General features: G+C 47.1%; 1 long non-coding RNA gene across 2 annotated transcripts in view; it reads left to right on the top strand.

The window, feature by feature from the left end:
• Positions 1 to 486: 486 nt before the first annotated feature.
• The window catches only part of LOC134911419 (uncharacterized), a 296,554-nt gene continuing 291,040 nt past the window's right edge, over positions 487 to 6,000 (top strand). Inside the window, exon 1 of one of the 2 annotated variants that reach the window (XR_010176551.1) lies at positions 487 to 573. This is a non-coding gene — a long non-coding RNA (uncharacterized LOC134911419). The remainder of the gene's footprint in view (positions 574 to 6,000) is intronic. The other variant, XR_010176550.1, reaches the window with a different exon arrangement.

Below are 6,000 nucleotides of genomic sequence, written 5' to 3'. Positions count from 1 at the left end.
GTACTAAGCCTTGGGAGTGATAAAGCGGTGCGATAAATTACCAGCCAATCACCTCCTAACTGCCATGCTACAGACTGCGTTTGAAAACTGACAGTTGGGAGCTGATTGATTGAGAGCTTATTTATCTCCCCTTTATCACTCTACAAGGCTCTGTGTAATGTGAACTAGGGCACCACTGTGGGATATAACATTAACTAAGGCACTACTATGGTACAGAAAATAAAACCAGGGAACTATTATGGGCACAAAATGAACAATTGCTGCGGAGATGTGTCTTTCTAGATGCATTGGGTTGGGGGCCCCTTCAGAATGTTCTGGCTACCCCTCTAGAGAGATGTTTCCAACCTTCTACAGAGCCAGATTGGAGAAATTGCCCATTGCAACCGTTTGGCTTCTAGCCATGCTTTATCTAGTCTTTGAAATGCTATGTAGGCAACTTATTAACTTTAACTCTCCCCCTATAATTTGAGCAGACAAACAGATAGAACATAACAAACCAGCTTCAGTTGAGCCTCTGCCCAGAACCAGAGCATATGAAGAAGGATAGGACCTGAAGGAGGTATGGAGATGGAGGTAAGAACCCAGTCAGCAGGTACAGGACTTAGTTGTGCTGTTTACTGTATGAATCTAGATTCAAGAGCTCAGTGTCATCAAGTTCAATCCACAGAGAAAACACTATGTTCAGCTTGCAGTGAATAAATGTCATTCAAAACAGAATTTCATGCTGCGCTTTTTATGTATGTTTGTTTTAGTTCCTTTTATGGGGATGGGGTTATTTGCATTTTAATGTATGTTTTGCTTTAATATTTAAATCATTGGTCATAAATTGGTACAAAACACAGGCTGATGTCTATTGAGAAGAGGAAAATAATCATACGTTCAAAAAAATTATCCATTTTCTTATTCTGAGCCAATTTGCAGTACTGTATCTCATCTCTTCTCTATTTTCACACAGGCAGTTTCATACTGTAATTGTAGATGAGTCCAGTGTTTGATTTCCATTCATTTGATTGATATCTGGTCAGCTGATGTTTACCAGTGTTGCTTACTAAACAGTATATGTATGAAATATTCTGACAGCTCTGATAAGGTCTTAATGATAAAGGCTTCACCTATGGGCTTTGTGGGAGTCTTGCAGATTTCACAAACATGGGGCCTGACTGACCGGTGTTTAGTTGACTGTGGCGGGGCTCAATGCACATGTGCCCCAATATGACTCCTGAGAAAGTAGAGGGAAATATCTGAAGATATATCGCTCATTGGCTGGGCTGCACAGCCTCTGCGATATGTCTGTGAATGACATCCTTCACAGACATATCATTTGCATACACCTGCCGACCTGCTAGCAATATATTGGCCATTCTCTCGAACAGCCGATATGTTGCCTAGTATGTACCCAGCTGTGCTCAGATGGCCAACGCCTGTCTGATTGTCACAGTGGGGATCTAATGCTGCATCTTTGGACCAGCAGAAGCCGGCAGTGGCCATCTTTTTACACTAACTGCCTCTTATTGCATTTGCATATTTTAGCACAGCAAAGATATAGCGACTCTGCTGTTAGCATCCACCTCTGAATCAGTCCCATGGTGTCCTCGACCTAGTCAAGCAGAATAAAATTATACATAACTGTGTTTAGAGTCATATGACTTCCAGATCTTGCTGTCCTGAGTGGTGCAGCAAAATGCTTGTCCCAAAGATGTTTTAAAATCAGGTGATGTTAAGATAATAATCTATTGTTTAATACAGTGGTTCTCAAACATAGGCGGTTATTCAGGTTGCATCGCTAATTAATGCGACCATTATAACCCTGGCGGTGGCGGTAGTGCGCACGCGCAGGCCCCTTCCTGCACTTGCGCTAGCAGCCAATGCGATCCGATCACATTGGCTGTGAATGCCTCTACCTGTTTGACATGCAGAGACATTCACGTGGCGGACGGGGTCCGAACTATGCGGGGGGTGGCCCGTCGAAAATTAAATTGCGGTCGCAGACGTTGGGCAGGCCATTTAGCATTTAGCCATTTACCTTGCCCTGCAATAGGGGGCCCACCGCATATGAAAAAAAGGATTGCAGATTCTGCTTTTTAGCAGAATCTGCAATCTTTACTGAATAACCTCGATAGTCATCAAACCACCTCAATAGTCCAGGTTTTAGGGGTATCCCTGCTTATGCATATATGGTGTAATGAAACTAACTGAGTTACTAAATAATAAGAATTTACTCACCGGTAATTCTATTTCTCGTAGTCCATAGTGGATGCTGGGTACTCCGTAAGGACCATGGGGTATAGACGGGCTCCGCAGGAGACTGGGCACTCTTAAAAGAAATATTAGGTACTATATCTGGTGTGCACTGGCTCCTCCCTCTATGCCCCCCCTCCAGACCTCAGTTAGGGAAACTGTGACCGGAAGAGCTGACATTACTAGGAAAGGATTTGGAATCCAGGGTAAGACTCATACCAGCCACACCAATCACACCGTACAACTCGTGATAACTATACCCAGTTAACAGTATGAACAATAACTGAGCCTCTCTCAACAGATGGCTCATACAATAACCCTTTAGTTAAGCAATAACTATATACATGTATTGCAGAGAGTCCGCACTTGGGACGGGCTCCCAGCATCCACTACGGACTACGAGAAATAGAATTACCGGTGAGTAAATTCTTATTTTCTCTGACGTCCTAGTGGATGCTGGGTACTCTGTAATGACCATGGGGATTATACCAAAGCTCCAAAACGTGCGGGAGAGTGCAGATGACTCTGCAGCACCGAATGAGCAAACTCAAGGTCCTCCTCAGCCAGGGTATCAAACTTGTAGAATTTAGCAAAAGTGTTTGAACCCGACCAAGTAGCAGCTCGGCAAAGTTGTAAAGCCGAGACCCCTCGGGCAGCCGCCCAAGAAGAGCCCACCTTCCTCGTGGAATGGGCTTTTACTGATTTAGGATGCGGCAGTCCAGCCGCAGAATGTGCAAGCTGAATCGTGCTACAGATTCAGCGAGCAATAGTCTGCTTTTAAGCAGGAGCACCCAGCTTGTTGGGTGCATGCAGGATAAATAGCGAGTCAGTTTTTCTGACTCTAGCCGTCCTGGAAACAAAGTTTCAGGGCCCGAACTACGTCCAGCAACTTGGAATCCTCCAAGTCCCTAGTAGCCGCAGGCACCACAATAGGTTGGTTCAAATGAAACGATGATACCACCTTAGGGAGAAATTGGGGACGAGTCCTCCATTCTGCCCTTTCCATATGGAAGATCAGATATGGGCTTTTACATGACAAAGCCGCCAATTCTGACACACGCCTAGTCCAAGCTAAGGCCAAAAGCATGACCACTTTCCACGTGAGATATTTTAGCTCCACGGTCTTAAGTGGCTCAAACCAGTGGGATTTTAGGAATCCAACACACGTTAAGATCCCAAGGTGCCACTGGAGGCACAAAAGGGGCTGAATATGCAGCACCCCTGTAACAACGTCCGAACTTCAGGCAGTGAAGCCAGTTCTTTTTGAGAGAAAAAGGGATAGGGCCGAAATCTTGGCCTTTATGGATCCTAATTTTAGGCCCATAGTCACTCCTGACTGTAGGAAGTGCAGGAATCGACCCCCCTGGAATTCCTCTGTAGGGCCTTCCCGGCCACACACCAAGCAACCTATTTTCGCCATATACAGTGAAAAAGTCTTGCTGTCACGTCTTTCCTAGCCTTTATCAGCGTAGGAATAACTGCATCCGGAATGCCCTTTTCCGCTAGGATCCGGCGTTCAACCGCCATGCCGTCCAACGCAGCCGCGGTAAGTCTTGGATCAGACAGGGTCCCTGTTGCAACATGTCCTGACTGAGAGGCAGAGGCCATGGGTCCTCTGAGAGCATTTCTTGCAGTTCCGGGTACCGAGTCCTTCTTGGCCAATCCGGAGCAAAGAATATTGTTCACACTCCTCCGTTTATTACAATTCTCAGCCCTTGGGTCTGAGAGGAAGAGGAGGGAATATATAGACCGACTGGAACACCCACGGTGTTACTAGGGCGACCACAGCTATCGCCTGAGAGTCCCTTGACCCAGCGTAAAACCTTTTTTATCTTTTTATTGAGGTGGGACGCCATGTAGTCCACCTGAGGCAGTTTCCATCAATTTGCAAAACTGCGTGAAGACTTCCTGATGAAGTCACCACTTTCCCGGGTGGAGGTCGTGTCCACTCACGGAATGAACACTGCTGACAGTGCGCTTACTTGATTCTCCGCCCAGCGAAGAATTCTGGTGGCTTCTACCCTCGCCACCCTGCTCCTTGTGCCGCCCTGGCAGTTTACATGAGCCCCTGTGGTCTGACTGGATCAGAACCGGTTGGTCGCGAAGCAGGAACTCCGCTTGACTTAGGGCGTTGTATATGGCCCTTAGTTCCAGGATATTGATGTGAAGGCAAGTCTGTTGGCTTGACCACAACCTTGGAATTTTCTTCCCTGTGTAACTGCCCCCCACCCTCGGAGGCTTGCATCCGTGGTCACCAGGACCCAGTCCTGAATGCCGAATCTGCGGCCCTCGAGAAGGTGAGCACTCCGCAGCCACCACAGGAGAGACACCCTGGCCCTGGGGGATAGGGTGATTAACCGATGCATCTGAAGATGTGATCCGGACCACTTGTCCAGTAAGTTCCATTGTACTTGCATGGAACCAGCCGAAGGGGATGGCCTCGTGTGATGCCATCATCCTTCCCAGTACTCGAGTGCAGTGATGCACTGACACCTGTTTTGGTTTTCAATAGATTCCTGACCAGTGTCATTAGCTCCTGAGCTCTCTCTATCGTGAGATAAACCCTCTTCTGGTCTGTGTCTAGGATCATGCCTAGGCGAGGCAGATGAGCTGTAGGTACCAACTGCGACTTCAGAATATATAGAATCCAGTCGTGTTGCCGTTTCACTTCCAGAGAAGGTGATACGCTGTCCAGCAACTGCTCTCTTGATCTCGCTTTTATGAGGAGATCATCCGAGTATGTGATAATAGTGACACCTTGCTTCCGCAGGAGCACCATCATATCCGCCATTACCTTGGTGAAATTGGTAATGACAATCCCGTACCGCAATTCTGAGGTACGCCTGATGAGGTGGATAAATGGGGGCACGAAGGTATGCATCCCTTATGTCCCGATTCATTTCAGGCTTGCAATGACCGCTCTTAGCGATTCCATCTTGAACCTGAACCTTTTCAGGTATATGTTCAGGGATTTTAATTCAATATAGGTCTAACCGAACCGTCTGGTTTCGGGATTATAACATGGTCGAATAAAAACACCCTCTTGTTGAAGGAGGGGACCCTTGACCACCACCTGTTGAAGATACAATTTACGAATTGCAGTTAACACTGGCTCCCTCTCTTGGGGGGAAGCCCGCCGGGTCCTCGGTGAGGGGGCATCTTCTCAAAGTCCAGCCTGTATCCCTGCGATACAATTTCTATTGCCCAGGGATCTAACAGGGAGTGAACCCACTTGTGGCTGAACTTACGAAGGCGTGTCCCCACCGGGCCTAGCTCCGCCTGTGGAGCCCCAGCGACATGCGGTGGATTTTTGTAGAGGCCGGGGAGGACTTCTGTTCCTGGGGACTAGCTGTGTTGTACAGCTTCTTTCCTCTGCCACCGGCTCTGACAAGAAAGGACGCTCCTCAGACTTTCTTGTTTCTTTATTCGAAAAGCTGCATTTAATAATGTCGTGCTTTCCTAGGCTGTGCAGGAATATAAGGCAAAATATCAGAATTACCAGCTATAGCTGTGGAGACCAGGCCCGAGAACCTTTCTCCACACAATCCTCAGCCTTCCATATGCCTCTTAAGTCGGCATCATCTGTCCAATGTATATTCTACAGGACACGTCAAGCAGAAATCGACATAGCTTTTGTCTCTAGGACCCAGTATACTCATGTCCCTTTGGGCATGCTTTATAATTATATATCTATCATATTTATATGCATACTAGGGTCTCAATCTCTGCTGATAAGGTACCTGTCCACGCTGCCACAGCGCT

This window comes from Pseudophryne corroboree, chromosome 4, assembly GCF_028390025.1.
Source record: "Pseudophryne corroboree isolate aPseCor3 chromosome 4, aPseCor3.hap2, whole genome shotgun sequence".
In the NCBI taxonomy this organism is placed as follows: domain Eukaryota; kingdom Metazoa; phylum Chordata; class Amphibia; order Anura; family Myobatrachidae; genus Pseudophryne; species Pseudophryne corroboree.
This window is presented reverse-complemented; position numbering and strand designations above follow the sequence as displayed.